Source organism: Hyperolius riggenbachi, chromosome 8 (genome assembly GCF_040937935.1).
Source record: "Hyperolius riggenbachi isolate aHypRig1 chromosome 8, aHypRig1.pri, whole genome shotgun sequence".
NCBI lineage: Eukaryota > Metazoa > Chordata > Amphibia > Anura > Hyperoliidae > Hyperolius > Hyperolius riggenbachi.
This window is the reverse complement of record NC_090653.1, coordinates 155256413-155276524: the sequence shown is the minus strand read 5'-3', so window position 1 is coordinate 155276524 and position 20112 is coordinate 155256413. Positions and strand designations below refer to the sequence as shown.

Here is a 20112-nt window from a genome sequence, read left to right as displayed (position 1 = left end):
AAGTGCTCTGTATCTGTCACAGAGACCCCTGTATCTTATAGTGATACCACTTTAAGAGGCAGCTTCCTCGTGGATGTCTGTCAAAAATAAAAAAAAATCTTCTTGAATGTATAGAATAATAGAAAATCCTAAAAGCATTCCAAGGAACTGAAGAATAAAGAAGCATCAATCTTGTGCTGTGATGAATGAGTCCAGCTAAGGAGAGATCCCATTCATTTCATACCAGCTGTGACCATTGAGCACTCCTTTACACTGAATTAGGTGTTCCATGTTGATCTCACATCAGCTCATGGATTTATATGACTCACTGAAAGCAGAAGAGGGACATGAAAACACTTCTATCCGACCCTGGAAGCAGTATCTTATGTTCCCATCTATGAACAACAAATTATTGTAAATATATATTATATATATATAATATAAATTATTGTTGAAATGAAATGTGACCCAACCTAGTTGTATCCATTCATTGGGTTTCCTTTGTGTTATTTTAGATTTACCTGTTACAGGAAGATAAAAAAACAACTACTAAAAAGTGTTTCATTGGTCCACCTTCAAGCTAAATAAACCAAAATGCCACGCAAAATGCCAGTGTATGTCAATTACATCAAAGGACACCTGAAGGGGTGGAATATGGAGGCTGTCATATTTATTTCCTTTTAAACAATACCAGTTGCCTGGCTGTCCTGCTCATTCATGCATCAGTAGTGTCTAAATCACACACCTGAAACAAGCATGCAGCTAGTCTTGTCAGTTTTTTTGTCAGAAACCTCTGATCTGCATGCTTGTCTATGGCAGGACAGGACAGCCAGGCAATGTGCATTGTTTAAAAGGAAATACATATGGCAGCCTCCATATCCCTCTCAGGTCAGTTGCTCTTTAATGTATAGCAAGCTTGAGGAGTGATTTGTATAACTCAGTATCCTTCCTCAGAGATTGTGTAGGCGGACCTTTGACTTCAGTTTAGCTGTCATTTTACCATTTGTTTCAGTTTAGATATTGGCCTCAATTCACTAAGATCATGCTGGAGATAATAAGACAAGAGGAAACTTAACACCACACATCGATTTTGCCTTATTAAGGTGTAGAGAGTTTTCACAGTGAGAGTGTTATCTTACCGTATCATTTCTGTCCTTTATGCTGGGTACACACGATGCGATTTCCCGCTCGATCCGCAGGACCTATTGATTATTTCCGACATGTTCGATCGGGTTTCGATCGATACAGCCGTTGATTTTGCATACTTAATCGATACTTAATCGGCAATAATCGATCGATCCCGCGTGTGTACCCAGCATAAGTTACCTCTTCTGTAGTTATTTTCACATGCAGTTAATTAACAGCCTGTCTTTAACTTTAGAATTCTGTAGTTATATTTAAGGATTTAAATGTTAACTTTAGAGATCTCTCCTTAACTTAAAGTGTACCAGAGCTGACAAAAACAAAAAGATTTATACATACCTGGGGCTTCCTCCAGCCTCATCTGCTTGGATCGCTCCCACGCCGCTGTCCTCCCATGTCTGCAGCTCCGGTACCGGGTCCCCGCACTTCCGTCAGTCGGAGCCAGTCTGGCGTAAGAGAAGTACGCCCTCTAGCTGCTGGAGAGATACGCAAAGAGCGCACTTCTCCTGCGTAGACTGGCTCCGACTGACGGAAGTGCGGGGACCCGGTACCGGAGCTGCAGACATCGGAGGATGGCAGTATGGGAACGATTCAAGCGGATGGGGCTGGAAGAAGCCCCAGGTATGTATAAATCTTTTTCTTTTTGTGAGCTCTGGTTTCCTTTAACCACTTCGCCATATCTGGACGCATATATCCGTCCAGATAGGCAGTGGTGCTGCAGCCGTGTGGTGTGCGCGATCGGGTGCGCGCCCGCGCGCGCCCCCACTGCCTCCCGCTGCCCCCCCGATCAGTGAATGGGAATATAATTCCCATTCACCGATCCAAGTCCCCGGCAGAAATACCGACGCTTTTTCATCAGAGAGCGTGGTATTTCTGCCCCCAGGAAACAACTTCTCTTCATTTTAGTTCCTAGATGCGACATCGTTCGCATCTAGGTATTTTTTGAATGTGGCCATCTTGTGGCCAAATAGTAAACTGCACCCACATACCTGTATTGAATAAAAAATACATTATATTACATCTAAAATTGGCTATTTACCTCCCAAACTAAAATTACCCAAATACATTTTTGTATTAAAAAAATAATTAAAAAAATTACAATTAAAAAAAAAAAAACTACATAAATAGTTACCTAAGGGTCTGAACTTTTTAAATATACATGTCAAGAGAGTATCTTATTACATTTTTTAAAATTATAAGCTTGTAAATAGTGATGGACGCAAATTGAAAAAATGCACCTTTATTTCTAAATAAAATATCGGCGCCATAAATTGTGATAGGGACGTAATTTAAATGGTGTAATAAGCGGGACAAATGGGCACATAAAATGCATGGGTTTTAATTACTGTAGCATGTATTAATTTTAAACTATAATGGCCAAAAACTGAGAAATAATGATTTTTTTCCATTTCTATCTTAATCTTCCTGTTAAAATGTATTTACAGTAAAGTGGCTCTTAGCAAAATGTACTACCTAAAGAAAGCCTAATTAGTGGCGGAAAAAACGAGATATAGATCAATTAATTTTGATAAGTAGCGATAAAGTTATTAGCGAATGAATGGGAGGTGAACATTGCTCGGATGCATAAGATTTTCGAAGCTGTAGGCTGAAGTGGTTAAAGACAGAAGAGTTAAGTTTACTACATGCCTCATCACCATGGTGATAACACTAGAAACAGCTCAGAAACGTTATTAAATACAGGAGATAAGCTTAGTGAATTGAGGCCATTGACTGCAAGTCATTTGCAGTTTGAAGTTGTTTGCTCGCTTTTTCCAAGTGTATAAAAATGGTTTTCTTCAGTTTGAACACAGGTTGAAGTCCTGAACACAAAAGTCTTTATACACAGGCCTGTGGTACCACAAATATTCCAGATAGTCAGATACAGCAACTCTTATCTCATAAGTGAGGACACTATCAGCCAAGGAATACTGGGTAAAAAATTAATTGGACGGGTTTTAAAACCTTGAACATTCTCTATTGTTCTCCTCTGTTTATTCTTTTCAAATCCATCCTTCTACAGTAATCATAATTGCTCATTTATGCGAATAGCTTCTGTTTCAAGTACTGCAAGAGTTAAAGGGATTGTGTGTCTGGAAACATCTTTAAAAAGATAAGATCCATGGATTTCTAGGCAGTAGAGCTGTAAGAGAGCATCGCATTGCAAAAGGCTATTCCTGTTGTGATGAGCTGTTTCACACCGGGGCACTTTTCAGCAATGTTTCAGCGCCTAGCTGATCGCCAAATGAGAATTGCAAACCACAATCACTGGGAGAATCATCCAAAATCGCACTACAAAATCAAAATCGCCTTGCCATTCCATTTTGCAATCCAAGTGTCAATCTAGCCTGTTTATAGAGGTAGTATAAAGCTGTCCCTAACCCTTTCCACTCTGAGTTTTTTCCTAAAGGGTGTCGTTTCTGCTCTGAGTTTTTTTTTACCAGAAATACACTCTCCCTCTTACTCTCTCTCCTATTTTAACATGGAACATAACATAGTAACATGGTATATCTTATTTTAAAGAACACATTATAACGTTTAATTTAATACCTTATTTGGACAGTTTGGCATCTTCTATTGGCTGGTAGCACAGAAGAAAGCCAAGGTATGGTAAATTTTACAGCAATTTCCTGGGTGTAATCCTGGCTTGCGTGAGCAAGTTTCGCAATAATAGGTGGTTAGAGAGGAAAACAACAGAATCCCAATTGTGGTAACCTACAACCCAACATTAAAGACACTGAGGAAGATATCAAAAGCCCTACAACCAATACTCCATAAAGACAAACGCCTGAAGGATGTTTTTCCTGATTTACCACTGCTTGCTTTCAGACAACCTCCCAATTTGAGACAAATGATTATCAGAAGTGCATTATCTACACCAGATACTCCAGGCACATTACCCTGCAATAACACAAGGTGTGAGACCTGCCCTTATATCTTGAGAACAAGTCAAATACAAATACCAAACTCACAGAAATATCATCAAATACAAGACCAATTTTCCTGCGAGTCATCCAATGTTGTATACATGATACGCTGCATGAAATGCCCCTCAAGAGGAATCTATATAGGAGAAACAGGACAAAAACTGCGCACAAGAATGAACCATCACTGCTTTAAAATTAATGAGGGTAAAATGGACACACCAGTGGGCCAACACTTCTGTGAACCAGGACACAGCATGCAAGATCTAAAAGTACTTGTTCTTAAGGGTAACTTCAAAAATGATCAATCAAGAAAAGTTTCTGAGTACAAATTTATGAAAATGTTCAAGACATTAACAGAAGGTTTAAATTGTGGAACAGGATTCATGACACCTTATGTAACATGATTGATTTGGCTTCATGATCTTCAGAAACCTGCTGGATTTCATGTATGGTTGCACTAACTCACTGGCTCCAGCCTGCTGATCACCTGACACCTAACGGATAAACAGTAACCAACACAACTGTCATCTTCGTGTTTACCATTTATCTGCATCAGTGTTTTACTTCAGCTTACATCTGGAAATATGCCTGAAGAAGGGGACTAGATCCCAGAAAGCTTGCATCATTTAACTCTATTAGTTAGCCATTAAAAGGTATTATTTCTTACAAAACGTTGTTGTTTTTCTACCTATATCATAATATAAAAATTGTTATCTTACATCCAAAATCATTATCATACATTTTCTTTGTGTGACTGAATCTAGATCTGAATTTTACTGAACCTGTCTTACTTAGGTTTGTCACTAAAGTACTAATCTAATTTAAAATAATGTGTGTCGAAGACTGAGTACATTTTAAAAAATGTTGGCAATTGCATTAAGTGCAACAGAAGCATATTAGATTTCACTAGATTAAGACTCCCCTAGCGGATAAACACTCATCCTCCAACTCCAATGAGCTAAACAACAATCGGTCTATTTCTGGCACATGGAAGCAGCAACGTCTAAGTTTAGTATGCCAGGTTTATTTATCACTGCTCATATTCTTTTCTGCTGAGATAAATGTGTTAATACAGGTTAATTCATAGGGAAAAAAATTCATTTAAATATCAGCTTTAGCGTCTAAATATGGCCATGCACAAATAAATTTACATTGGTCCAATCACATGCTCTACGTGTCAATTTTGATTGGCTCAATTCCAAGCTGCATATCATTTATTTACATCCTTACTTACCATAAAGAATTATTTGCATCTCATGTGCCATCTCTATTGATGAAGACCATCTGGAAATGTATGTGCGACCAGCCTTAAATGTTCTTTCAGCTGTCACGCCTTTACCTTTATTAAAGTAATTAGAATAGGCTATCCTAGTTAGTAGACATCACTGGTTGTCAAGTGCAACTACAGTGCACATGTTAAGGCAGAACGCTTTGAATTAGGATGACACCATTTACTGGCTAACTCTGGGTGCTTCAAGTCCTACCCCACAGAGCCACAATAAACCATGCCATGCACCAATGAGGATCAGCCATTTCGAAACAGTCTGTATGCATTTTGGATTATTGTGGATCTATACAATTAACAAGCGGACACATCAATGCATTCCAGCGGTTCTGGGGGTGTGGTTAGCTTACAGGGATAACAAAGGATGATTTGCATATTCAGCAGTGATGCATAGTGGGAGACATCAAATGCTCACTCCAATATGAATAATCTCAAATACCTCCTGTTTTCAGAAGGCAAACTTTTGTTTTGCATAACATTTTAGTAAGAGGGCTATTTGGTCCTTTACACAATCATAGGAGTTCTGGTTCTCCATGAGCTTGCTGGATAATCTGTATCTCTGGCTAACTTGATGATTGAAAGCTTAAGCTTTAATTATAAAGTGACACCTTTTTAGATTCCTTACTGTGTGGAAACTAATTTCGAGTTTGAAGAAAGTATTACTGTATCCTGAAGTCTGATGATTTGCATCCTTTAATGTTAGCCAATAAATTGTATCATCCTAATTTAAAACTTTTGCCTTACTGATGGCTAATGTGGTACAATACTAATGCTACGTACACACATGCGACAATGATTGTTCGTTGAGAACGACGAACGAACTTTTAATTGATGAAAGAACGACCTAAGTAAAGTTAGTTTTAAAATGTGTGTAACGATCTGATCGTTAGAAGGAACGTTACATCAAGTAAAAGTAACTATTGCGCCTGCGCATAAAAATGAAAAGTTTCATGGAGAAATAGTGAAATGCGCATGTCAAGCCTAGTACGAACGATCGTTTCCAACGATGTACTACTTTTGCAAATGATCGTCGTTGGGAAAAATCCGCCAAGCTAGATCATTAGTTTTGAACGATCTAGCTCGTCCGTCGTTAAACTTAATGGTCGTTGGCTGCTTTTTTTTCAAACGATCGTCGTTTGAAAGGATCGGGGAACGATCGTTTCAAACGACTATAGTCGCATGTGTGTACGCACCTTTACAGTATTAAAAAAAGTCCAAACTCAGTATACTCATAATCAACCGTTCATCACACAACTAGTAACACCTACTTGAGTAATTTATTTAGGCCCGGTAAACATTAGCGTTAGCGGACCGCTCTGCTTAGCGGAACGGATCCGGACAAAAATGCTGCAGCATTGGGGCAATGGAAAACGGAACGTTTCTTCACACTAGTGAAGAAAAGGACCGCTCCACGGGGGATGGGGGCATGGGCCAACGCAAATCTAGCGACGGGAGGGTGCAACAGCCAGGTGGGTCAGGGAAGGGTTTATACATACCAAATCATCTGTAGCAGCCGGCGGTAGAGGCTTCCATCTTCTAGTCACAGGACGCGCTGAGTAGTCACAGCGGAAGAAGAGGAAGCTTGTACCGCCGGCTGCTATGAAAGATTAGGTATGTATTGCCGAGTGAAAACGGATCCGATCGATCATTGATCAGATCCGTTTTCACTATGTGAACCGGGCGGCAGACAGAGCCATCCGGATCCGGTGAAGCGGAGACTGGATCCGCTCACCGGATTCCTCAGAACGCAGATGTGAACCGGGCCTGTAATAGGGTCAGTGCACACCAAAAAGTGCTAGCGTAATCGCAAACGTTCAGCGCTTTTTGAAGTGATTTTTGAGATCTATTCTAGGCATGTGCCTAGCGATTTTCTAATCATGCCTAGCGATTTTTAGAGTGTTTTTGTGAAGGGTTTTTTATTTTTTGTTACATTAGGGCTGGAACTGAACAGCTTCTGTAACAAAAGCGCTTGGAAATTCGCTCTGTTCTAGCGCTTTTCAGAGCGATTTTCCACTTTCCTATACTTAACATTGAGGCTGAATCGCCTCAGAAATGTGCATAAATGCTGCAGGTTCCTCGTTTGTGTTTGCGATAAAATCACATCGCTCTGGTGTGATCCATCCCATTCAAATACATTAGCCAAGCGCTTTTTAAAGGACCAGTGTTTGTAAAAGCGCTCAGAAGCTCTCTTGGGGCTTGATTCACAAAACCGTGATAACTGTTATCACGGTCGCGCTAGCGTTGTAGAGCGCGTAACGGTTTTCGTGCTCAAACACAAATTTGCACGCGAAATTACGTTTGCGCGCAAAAATGTTACGAGCTTTGTAGCTTGCGCGACCGTAATAAGAGTTATCACGGATTTGTGAATCAAGCCTCGGTGTGCACCAGCCCATATTTGAAAATCTGACCAGTTATGGCCCGTACTCACGGGCTGCAGAAGTGGCCTGTCGCCAGCACACGTGAGCGTGTGGGCGACAGGCCGGCGACAGCTCCTCGCCAGGTCCCTCCGCGTACACACGCGGAAGAGGGACCAGCGGCAAGACGGAAGCTGTCGCCGACGTTCCTCCTCCCCCCGCCGGAAGCTCCATTTACCACAATGGAGGTTGCTGTCGCTAGTCCGCGTACTCACACGGACTAGCGACAGTTGCGGGGGAGGTGCGGCGGCGACTGTCGCCGTGCGATTGAAACTTTCAATCGCATGGCGACATGAGCGACGGGCGACAGTTCGGGGTGCGCGCGCGTGCGACGGCCCATACTCACGGGCGACCTGTCGCCGCAACACGCGCGCGCCGCGTGTTGAGGCGACAAAAGTCCCTCGTGAGTATGGGCCATTATCTTATGGGTAATTAGGTTTCTTCTATTTTGGTCCCTTTAATAAAGGACAATAATGTACAGGACCACTTTAAGCATTCCATTACATACGCTTCCTAAGCATGCAATATTTAAAGCTACACTGAGCACCTTATTTGTGTATGCAGCTTGCTTTTTCATAACCTGGTTTTTACATATTGTTTCAATGTTTTAGTCTTTCTCAGATTTAAATGTGTTACCAAATGTTTAACTGCTGTTCATTCTTTGTGTATACAGTGACGGTGTTTACTAATTGTTTATGCATCGGCATGTGCGTGTCAGTTGTGAAGTTATCTCAAGACAAGACTACACATCTTCCAGTTTACTTTGCATGTGTGGCTCCATGCTGCTGCATGCATGGTCCTACTCACGTGGTATCGGCAGGGGGTGCAGGGAATGGTTAAGTACCGGCAGGGGGTGGTTAGGGATCGAAAGTGGAGTATTTAGGTTAGGCATAGAAGGGGGATGAGTTTTGTGTAAGAGAAGGGTTAGGTTTAAAGGACAAGTGAAGTGAGAAGAATATGGAGGCTGCCATATTTAGTTCCTTTTAAACACCAGTTGCCTGGCAGCCCTGCTGATCTCTTTGGCTGCAGTAGAGTCTGCATAACACCAGAAACAAGCATGCAGCTAATCTTGTCAGATCTGACAATAACGTCAGAAACACCTGATCTGTTGCATGCTTGTTCAGGGGCTATGGCTAAAAGTATTAGAGGCAGCCTCCATATCCCTATCATGTTACCGATATTCTACTATCGGCTATATCAGAGCCCCCAAATGTCCTTGAGCCTTTATTTCACATATACGACTGGGGTACAGGCCTCAGGTGTCAGCATATAGCAATGTCCCTACAGTCACCATTGCATTTCTAAGGTTGGTAACATTTTGAAAACCCCAAAAACGTACCTGTCATTCATGGTGCTACTTGTATTGCAAATAAAATAAATTGTTAAGTCCATGATCTACAAAGCTGGACTGCCAGCGCTGGAACACATATATATAGAAATGCGCCAGTTTGTTTTTAGCATGCTAAAGTACAGAGTAATTTGATGCAGATACGTGAAGACAGAACCGCAGGTAACACCTCCAGTCCATTACCCTGTATAATCACTGTGCACATTGTCTTCTAATGATAAACAGCTATCATTAACACAAAGCGAATTGATTGTCAAGCTCTCTGTCTTATTAGTGCTGCACACTCTATTTCTGAAGATAGAAATGTGTTTTTTAATATATGTTTATATATTTATATATGTTTATACTTATAGGAGTATTCCTACAGAGAAAACTCACCAAAAAATGTATATGTGTACTGTATGTAGTGGCTAAGCACTGACTGACACACACACGCACGCGCACACACACACACACACACACACACACACCCTAGCGCACACACACACACACACACACACACACACACACACACCCCCTAGCGCACACACACACACACCCTAGCGCGCACACACACACACACACACACCCTAGCGCACACACACACGCACACACACACACACACACCCTAGCGCACACACACACACCCTAGCGCACACACACACACCCTAGCGCACACACACACACACACACACACACACACACACACCCTAGCGCACACACACACACACCCCCTAGCGCACACACACACACACCCCCTAGCGCACACACACACACACACACCCTAGCGCACACACACACACACCCTAGCGCACACACACACACCCTAGCGCACACACACACACACACACACACACACACACACACCCTAGCGCACACACACACACACACCTTGGGTTGATGTGGTCTGTGTACCAGTTGGCACCCTCTAGCTCTCTGCTCAGTGTTAATGTACATTTTAAGAAGCATTACATCATATAGAGAACATGACAAGACAAATAACATTTGTATTGCACGTTTCTCCTGTTGGACTCTAAGCACCAGAGCTGCAGCCACTAGGGCACGCTCTATAGACAGTCGCAGTGTTAGGGAGTCTTGCCCATGTCTCCTACTGCATAGGTGCTGGCTTACTAAACAGGAAGAGCCAACATTCAAACCCTTGTCTCCTGTGACAGAGGCAGAGCCCTTAACTTTTAACCAGTACATTATCCAGCCACTATCCAGACCTTTTCTGCAATTTTGTAATGATCACAGTTGAAATGTTAAAAAAATCTCAATCACTAAAAAATTGCATTCGTGTCCAGTGAAAATAAAAACAAAACAAAAAAACACTATGCAAAATGCTAGCGATTTTGCTAGGCTTTTGTGATCCCCAGTGTAAAGAAAAACAATCTAGTGAAAAGTCATAGTAGATCTAGTTTCGGTTTGGAGCAGTATTCATCCATTGTTGGCTTAGAGATACATAACAGGAAGCCATACAATAAAGCACAGAGGTTATCTGACACAAGGCGATGTAAAGTGCTAAAATTGTATGTTGCTGTAATCTGCCTTTTGAACAAGTCACGGATGGAAATTTTTTAGTCTTTTGTTTGGCACGGTGGCCTTGGGTCTGTTCACTCGTGCACATGCACCACTACTAACACTTATAAAAGCTCTTACATGTTGTTCCAAATTAATGACTAGGAAAGGTCTCTCTGAGCTATATGCTGTATCTTCCACCATTTACATTGCATTAAGTCAATTAAATCATATGTCTGGTCTATGTCGCTCGGACGTATCTACAAAGGCAACTCTAAATGGTTCACTTGTCAGTATTCACTGCTTTATTGCAACATTAATACATCTGGTCATACAGTCTGGTGTAACGTTTTGGGCTTACCTGGCTTTTAATAAAGGGATCTGAGCCCAAACTATTATGCCATACTGTCTGTATTACCAGATGTATTAATGTTGCAATAAAGCAGTGAATGTTGGCAAGTTCACCGGTTAGAGTTGCCCTTGTAGATAAGGACTTATGTATTGGGGTTGCTGCTCGTAGTTGGTGATACTCCCTGACAGTATCATACATACTACCTGAAGGTATAGCAGCAGTCCACAGCAACATATTATTTCACTTTGTCACTTGGCTTAAATGATCTTAACTGGTTGTTTTATCTTAAAGGACAACTGTAACAAAAGGGATATGCCATATTTATTTCCTTTTAAACAATACTAGTTACCTGGCAGCCCTGCTGAATCTCTACCTCTAACCCTTTTTATCCTTGGACCTTGAACAAGCATATGCTGATCGGGTGTTGCTGACATTATTGTCAGATCTGACAAGATTAGCCGCATGCTTGTTTATAGTGTGATTCAGACACTACTGCAGCCAGATAGATCAGCAGGGCTGCCAGTCAACTGGAATTGTTTAAAAGGAAATATTCTTCTCACTACAATTGTCCTTTAAACATAACATTTCTTTGGTGTAAACATAACATTTCTTTGGTGTAATGTACTGTATGTTTTTTTTCCAAGCACACTGGTTAACAGAAAGATACAATGGCTGTTGTATATTGCCACATTAATTTTGTTGAGAAAAACAAAGTAGACAATAGCATAGTTCCATTAGTTAAAATAAGTCAGCTGTGAGCCCTGTCAAATCCCCTTCTTCTACTTCTATGTACTGGACATGCAGACTGACCACCTATAATTTCAGCCTTTGCACACATTGCAGTGCTGCTCTTCTATACCCCATTGTGATGTGACCTGCCAGGCTCAGAGTGAGCTGATTTTAGTCATCTAATAGCATGCTTCTCCATAACGTCTTCATTGTAAAAATTTATGTAGGAGATGTTGGTCATCTCTTCTGAGAATCTTTTGATAGCCCTGTAATAACAAGCTTGAATCTTTCCAAGTTCAACAGAAATGGTTGCTTTCTGTAAGGCCACTGCTCTGGATTCACTACTGTTCTAGTACTTCCAACATTCACTGACTCAATAAATGCTGGTGAATATTGCAGAAGAATTACAATTAATTGGTGAGAAATACTGAATCTGGCTAACTGTTTGTGAAAAAATTGCCCACAAAATCGCAATTTGCTGGCGTCAGCAATTGCGATTTTAGATGTGAACAAAGCCTAAGGCCTCTTTCACAGTAGGATGTTGCCTTTTGATGCGACGTTAAAGTTGCAATGCAAATTACAATGCAACGCCGCAAAAAAGTTGAAACGCAACTTAATGCCCCGTTACGGTTGCATACAGTAGAGCATACAGGCAATGAAAAGTATGTTTCCGAGTCCTTACTGAGCATGTGCAAACAGTCCAACGCAGCTAATAACGTGTATAACGCACTGCATGCAGTGCTTTCACTTAACGTGCAGCGTTAGTCACCAACGCAACATGTGCACTGTGAATGGGGCATTGATTTTTCATTGCAGTGAGTTATTCTGCGGTAAATGTGGTTTTAACGTGCGACTTTAACGTCACACTGTGAAAGAGGCCTTAGGGTTCTTTCCCTTAAAATCCAGAGCAATTTTCACATTTCAGCACTGCTGCCATTCATTAAGCAATAACTTGAACTATGCAGTGTTTGGGGGGGGGGGGGGGGGGTTTGCCACAAATTGGGCTATCTTTGGGTGGTACTTTATGCAGCATTTATTATAGCAGGAATTAAAAAGTGTATTTTGTTTACACTGAGCAGTCACTGTTTCTGCCTGGAACACGTGAACTTTCATTCATTAGACATAGATACTAGTCCTGCAGGAGGGGAAATGTTTAAATAATTTTACTTGGTTTAGGTTCATTTTAACCACTTTATCCACCACTACAGTATATCTACGTCCTCTGTGACTTCATCTAAGCCACGAGTCAGTATATATACGTCTTGTAGCAGAAGCAGTGCTGTGCAGGATTGGGCTTGCTCCTGTGCACATTTCTGCCACTATCTGATGCAGCACTAATTGGTGAAAGGGAATATATGTTTCCTGAGCTAATGAGATTAATTTCTATCATTAAAAATACTTTTATTTTCTCAGTTCATATCAAAAAATACACTGTGTAGCATTATTTCATAATCAAATATCTTCACCATAAATTGTGACAGTAGCCAAACTGGAACTGGTAAAACTGAGAAATAATGTGTTTTTTCTATTTTTATCCTTGTTTTCACATTAAAATTCATAGAAAACAAAATAGTTTGAAGGAAAAAATGGCATACAATAAAAGCCTAGTTTGTCTTGAAAAAAACAATATATATTTCATTTCTGTGTCATAAGTTATTTCTGATTAAATAAGGACATAGTTAAACTGTCAAAACTGCTCTGGTCCATAAGTGGGAAACAAGGTCTGGATGCATAGTGGTTAAGGATAACCTAGTATCACTAGTGTTGGGCACAGGTGCCCAGCTGTAACATAGCTAAAGCCATCTTTGGCTTCAATGCTTGAATGCAGCACTGGCCGGGAAGACAAGATAAGGTGGATGTCGGTTGGAGTTATTGGTAACCTTTATGGGGCCCATACATGGTACAATAAAAACATTTGATTTTCCCGTTTATTTGAACGATTAAATCGATGGAAATTCAAAAATAATATTTTTTTTTGATCAAGAAAAATTACGGATTATCCTGTTTTTTTAATAAAAATCCAATCAGATGTGTTGGAAAAATCTTTATATTCTATTTAATGGAATAATCAAACAAAATTTTCTAATCAGAAAAACTGATGAAAAATTTGTACCATTAATGGGCACCATAAGGCATAGAACTGCAAGAATAGGGTTTAGGGATACGGTATGGGAAGGTAGATTTTAGATGTTAAAGCTATAAGCTTAGGCATCAGGAAGGGGTTATTGTTGATGGGAGGTTAAGGTTAGGCATCAACAAAGAGTTATCATCAAGGGGAGAGATTAAGGTTGGGATTTAAGGAGGGGTTAACATTAAGGAAGGTTAGGGATAGGCAAGAAGATGAGATTAACAATAGAGTGAGTGTTAGGTGAGGTGTAAGATAGCATTACTGGGCTTTAGGGTTAATCAATAGGAAAGGGCTTTTTTCTCTAATGGGACCAGTTAAGGATAGCTGATCAGTGCGGGAGAAGTGGAAGTATTGTCTCCATAAACTGTCATACACACCAAGTACTAGACTATTAGCAATCGTATTGCCCAATGGAAATGAACCCCTATGTACCCCATCAAACTGTTGCTTTGTGTCTCTTCTTGGCCATTTGAACTTATGACTCATATGCAGCTAATTTATCTATGAATGCAGAAGCATAATTGTGTTCCATTCTAATTTCACTTTAAATGTAAGCAGGATAATATGATTGTATAATCATTAGTATCTGATTTATCATTTGAAAAGGCTAAGACATAACGATTTGTTTTTACAGTCAGCAGATAGTTGGCTGTACAGCAGAGTGTTGTGCCCCTCCGCTGCAATGACTGCATTTATCTCCTCTCCCCAGAGGCAGATTTATATCCTTTCAGTAGCAGACCTATTTTTCCTATGAGCTAAAGGATTTAGGGATCACATATAAAGCATCCAACACACATCTTTGTATTTATCTGTGGTGAAGTGAATTAGCTTCTCTAAGATTTATTGCTTGTGATGGCAGCAAACAGGACACGGCTGAAGACTGTATCTCCTCTCTGTATGTAATGAGTGGTTCATCTTGATGAAGTGACCGCTGACATTCTACATTTCCCAGCACTGCGGCTGGAGGAAAATATCAGAAGAAGCTCAGTGTTTATTAACCCTTACAGGAAATCTTGTTCAAATGTGTTTCCCACCTTTGAATTGTCATTATAGCAGCACTCAATATGGATGGTACAACAGCAGGGCAGATATGATCTCAGATCATGCTTGAGAATGCTTTATTTACAAAACAATCTGAAAGACAAATTGATGTACTTGCCTGTCGAAATGCCCCAAATTGCACTGATTGGATGGAGGGGATTTTGATTGGTTCTTGTCTTGTAGTTGGCAAGGGCTCTTCTTCCCACAGATCCTGATATAATAGGAACCTATGGATGGGTATCCTTTTTGTTTAATATCAAATGTTTTCTTTAACCTTAATGGTATTTGCTGGGGCAGGATCAAAACCTACCTGAACATACTAACTAACCGACAGAAAAAAATATGAAACATTCCCACTAAATTCTGCTAATACTGTAAGACAAACATGTCAGTCCAGCCAAGGGGCAAATGCAGCCATCTGAGCCTACTTTAGGGGCCCCCGAAACTCTATACAGCCACTGATTAGCAGTTTTCACTATGCCAGCAGCAATAACAGCCACTGATTAGCAGCCACCACTATGTCAGCGGCAGTAACACTTTCACTGTGTGCACATCCTGCTGGTGTGTGCAGCATTTTCTGTAATGAGTCTAATGTCTATTTTTTTGTTTGTTATTGAAATGTAACGTAGCATAGTGGCACACTGCTGCAAAACAGTGCAGCTGTAATGACAATCTGAGCCTGATGGAGAATTTTTGTATGAGATTCTGAGCTTTGGTACACAAAATAAATTACTGGTTAGTCCAATTCTTGGATACCCAAAGAGTTCACCGTTACAAATATTATAACCATTGGCATACATTCACGCTCAGTGGATTTGTGTCCTACAAGCCTAAACTGGAGAATTTGCAAATGGCTTTAAAATGGCTCTCTTATTACTGTACGATGCATTTAGATTTACATTGAACTTTAATTTGCTTTATAATGTTAACAACAACTGAATATGCTGATGGCTCAGTATAAATAAACTACACAGTCTTCTTTACAAATTACAATTATAAATTAATAATGCACGTTCATGTATTTTGACTTTTTTTTACAAATTAATCCGTGTGCCGTTTTAGGAGTAAACCTTATAAACATTCAGCATCAAAGTACCAAACCAATATTACCTAAATCATACAAATATTTTATTACCATGCTAAAGTACAATTAAGTAGAAGTTGATAAACTGCTAACCTGAAGTTAGTGCATGTACCATGATTTCCCTGCATGCCCTGGTAGAGTATTCCTAATCTACCTTCCAATAGCAATTCAGGCATGGTCCTGCTATCTTGTGCTTCCTATATCTTCAGCTTAGCTCACTTCAGTCATGGGCGACATACCTGTGTGGCCAAAACAACTTTTGAGGTGGGACCATTTGTGACATACCAGATGAAAGGTTTGCCTTTTCTAGATCCTACTAATACTTTTCTTAAATTACACCTACATTGTAAATGTCTTCAATAATTCTAAATGCCTACTGTAGTTGAGAGATTTACGTGGAAGCTTAATATTTTAAAGCAATCCTGAACCAAATAAAAATGGGGAAAAAACATCTTACCTCAGTAGTGGGAAGTTTTTTGGATAGTCTAGAGGCTTCCTGTATCATTTTACACCCCACCATTCAAGTGCGGGGTCCCGTGGTTTCTTCAGTGTGCAAATGTGGCCGTGAGTGTGTCTGTACTGGGCATGAGTAAGTAAGGTCTACACATGCCCAGTAGAATGCAGGTGCTAGTAGAGGAAAAAAGCCATGAATGCCTTTGCGGTACTGGGCATGATCAGACCTTACGCATACATGCCCAGTATGGGTACGCTTGTCCACAGTCACACATACACACTGAAGATACCTGCTTAACCCGATGGGTCAAATAGGTAGAGAGGGACCCAGCGCTGAAATTGTAGGGTCTAAGTACCTGTAGGAAACCTCTGGGCTACCCAAAGGCTTCACACTACTGAGGTAAGTATCATTTTTTTATTCACTTCAGGATTGCTTTAAAGATTTAAACCTTTCACTTTGCCATCTCCTTGCACGTCAGCTGAATTAAGGTTTTATTTTGGAGCCCAATCTTCAGAGTTCTTCTCTAATAGATTATATAGCAGGTCCCCGGGAACATTGTGCTGCAACAGAATTCTGATCTGCTTATATGAGCATTTGTAATCTGGATTTCTGTGATCATTAGGTCTATTAATGTATTCTTCAGCAGGGTATTGGCATCCATCTACTGTTTGTGCCATCCTGGCCCTTGTGCGTGAGGTATGTGGCTGTGTTTTAAAGATTTCTTGGATTCCCTTTGGAGACAGTCAGTGAAGTCAGGTCGCCTTTTCCTGTCATTGACATATGATGTTGATACTTCTGGTTGACCTTTCACCTCCCCCTGAATTACATAGTTAAATATTCATCATTTGGGGTTTAATACCCATTATATATGTCAAAATGTCACTTTCTTTCATTCAGCTGTGATTGACATTAGAATGTCTTAGAATCCTATGTCTATGGATCAATATTTTCTGTATGTTTCAAGGCATGTCAGATTGACACCACTCTTCAAACTGCCTTTATTTGCAATCCTACTCAAGAGCCCCTTTGTAGTTATGTTCCCACCTGGGCTTTTCAGAAACATTTATGCTCAGGTTTAGATGCACACAATAGAACTGTTGGTTTGGGGGGATTTATTATAAGATTCCCATCCGTCTATACAGTGCCATGTGCTCCAGGGAAGGAGTGCATTGCTTGTAAGCAAACAGCTCACCATGCTGCTTTTTGAAAATAGATTTTGCTATAAGAAATTATGATTGTAGCATATTTATGTAGCACTGACATCTTCCACAGCGGCTTGCAAAATACATTTCACTAACTGTCCCTCGGAGGAGCTCATCAGCTAATTCCTACCATAGTCAAAGCCAGTTTTGGAGGGGAGGCAACTGACTTATGAGTATGTTTTGATTTGCAAGAGAAAACCGGAGTGCCTGGAGGAAACCCATTCAACAAGAACTGGCCAAGATTCAAACCTGGGACTCAACTGCTGCAAGATGAGAGTTCTAGCCACTATGGCATGGATAATCAGTATATTAGAAACAACTGTTCGCACTGTTTACATTTTTATAGGCATAGTCACTCCCCTCAGCACGACTCACTAACATTTCAACCCAGCTGTGCAGTTTGGGCAGGCAGGACAGTTGAGCCAACATGCATGCATGGAAATCTGCCTTCCTACCTGTACCTGCCCACATACCTTTTATCACTTGGGGTAGCTTAAGGTGGCCACTAACGATCCAATTTCAAGTGAAAAATCGTTCGAGCGATCAGAAAATTCTGATCGGACGAAAAATCGTTCACTACCATCAATGAACCAATCTTTGCTTGCTATCTATCACAACCAACAGAAAAATCCAAATTTTGGTTTGATGAAAATCCAATCGGATAACATTTTCATAATCGATTGTGCCCATCAACTGAGATTATTTACAACCAATTCGATCAAAAATTCTGATCGCTCTAAAAGATTTTTCACTAGAAATTGGATCGTTAGTGGCCACCTTTACACTCAGGTATACATGGAAAGGAGATTATTTATGCCCCCTTACCTGTTTACTACAAACACATAAAAGTAAAAATTCACACTGACGCAAATCAAAAATGAATGAACTAAAATATATTGTTTTTTAATTTTTTAATATTGTTTTTTAAGCTGTTTTATGAACATTTATATATATATATATATATTCTACTCCTGCATTTGTCAGTATTTCTTGCTGCAGTTCCTGCTGCTACTGGCCAGGAATCATCCATATTTGAGTTTCCTGTTTACAGCTGTTTCCAACTGCCAAAACAGCAAGCAGCAGCTACATCACTTCCAGCAGTCAAAATGTCACCATGTGATAAGTGTCAGAATATAAATCAGGGATTTAAAATATTTTACAATGGGCAAACACTGACTAAATCATTTATACATAATTATTGTAAAAATGAATCACTTTTTTAATGACATTATTTTCACTGGAGTTCCTCTATATATATTCCCTCTTAACATAATTTTTATTATTACCAATTCAGGGAGCTCCTTCCCCTACATCTTCACCATATTTCCATATTCCTCAGTTTCCTGAAACTCACTCCACTTTCCCCATATAACATTAAATGCCTCCAGTCTATCCTGCTGCAAAGCAATCTGATTCTCCATATTCTTCACCATATTAACCCTCTCCACCCACTCTCCACCTGGCATCTCCATTTTACTGGAATCAAACTTTTAGCCGCAATTAGGAGCTGAGGAACACAAGATCTCTTATATCTACCTATAGACATAGATGTTCCGTGCAATAATACATTTACAGGATCCCAATCTCCACAATCTTCCCATCATTTCTTAATACAATCCAACACCCCCTTCCAAAAACCTGATAATCCTGGACACTCCCATACTGAAGACCCCTTTGCTCCACACGCCCTCCAGCATCTATCACTTACCCCCTGGAACATTGTAGCTAGCCTATCCGGTGTTCTATACTATCTGCTCAATAATTTAAAGTTAATTTCCTTTATACTGGAACTAACTGATGTAGCATGAGCCAAAATACATATCCTCCTTTTTAACCCGTTATCTAAAGAAATGCCAGCGTCCTCCTCCCACTTACTCAGATATTTAGGAAATTCCCCCCCCCCCCCTCAATTTAATCAACTCTTTATATAAAAATGATATAAGATGCATGAGAGGAGCCCCCTTCACAAATAATTCCTCAAACTTCGACATGTCATTACAAATGGAAAGATTCCTCTCCTCCGTCAAAAAATGTTTTAATTGAGTATATCTCCAGAAATCAAATGGAAATTGACTATACTCTTCACGCAACCTGCTCAAAGTTTTACGTTTATGTTACATACAGTAGATTAGGGGTCCAAAATGACCCATTTTATCTATTTGACTGTGGTTGGGGACCTAGGTTTGAATCTGGGCTCTTCCTGTTCTGTAAACCAGTAAGGAGTCCTTGGGCTAGACTCCCTAAAACTGATACTGCCTACTGAGCACTCCCTAGTGGCTGCAGCTCTTGCACTTTCAGTCCACCAGGAGAAAAATGCAACATAAGGGCCCTTTTCCACCAGCGCGTTTGCGCTGGCTGAATCGCAAAAACTTTTTAACATAGGAATCGCGGTAGGTCATTGCCACTATCGCGATTCGTTTTTGCCGGGAACGCGAACGCGCGGCGGAGCGATATTTGCCGCGATTTTGCTATGCAGTGCATAGCATAGCAAAATCGCGGCCGTGAAGGTCTGGGAATCGCCGGTAATTGCGA

General features: G+C 40.4%; 1 protein-coding gene and 1 long non-coding RNA gene across 7 annotated transcripts in view; one reads left to right on the top strand and one right to left on the bottom strand.

The window, feature by feature from the left end:
* Window positions 1-20112, bottom strand: part of LOC137527144 (uncharacterized) — a 96154-nt gene that overhangs the window by 6129 nt on the left and 69913 nt on the right. Inside the window, exon 2 of the long non-coding RNA XR_011023139.1 lies at window positions 5281-5385. This is a non-coding gene — a long non-coding RNA (uncharacterized lncRNA). The remainder of the gene's footprint in view (window positions 1-5280; window positions 5386-20112) is intronic.
* Window positions 1-20112, top strand: part of NEXMIF (neurite extension and migration factor) — a 596318-nt gene that overhangs the window by 525135 nt on the left and 51071 nt on the right. The window lies entirely within an intron of this gene.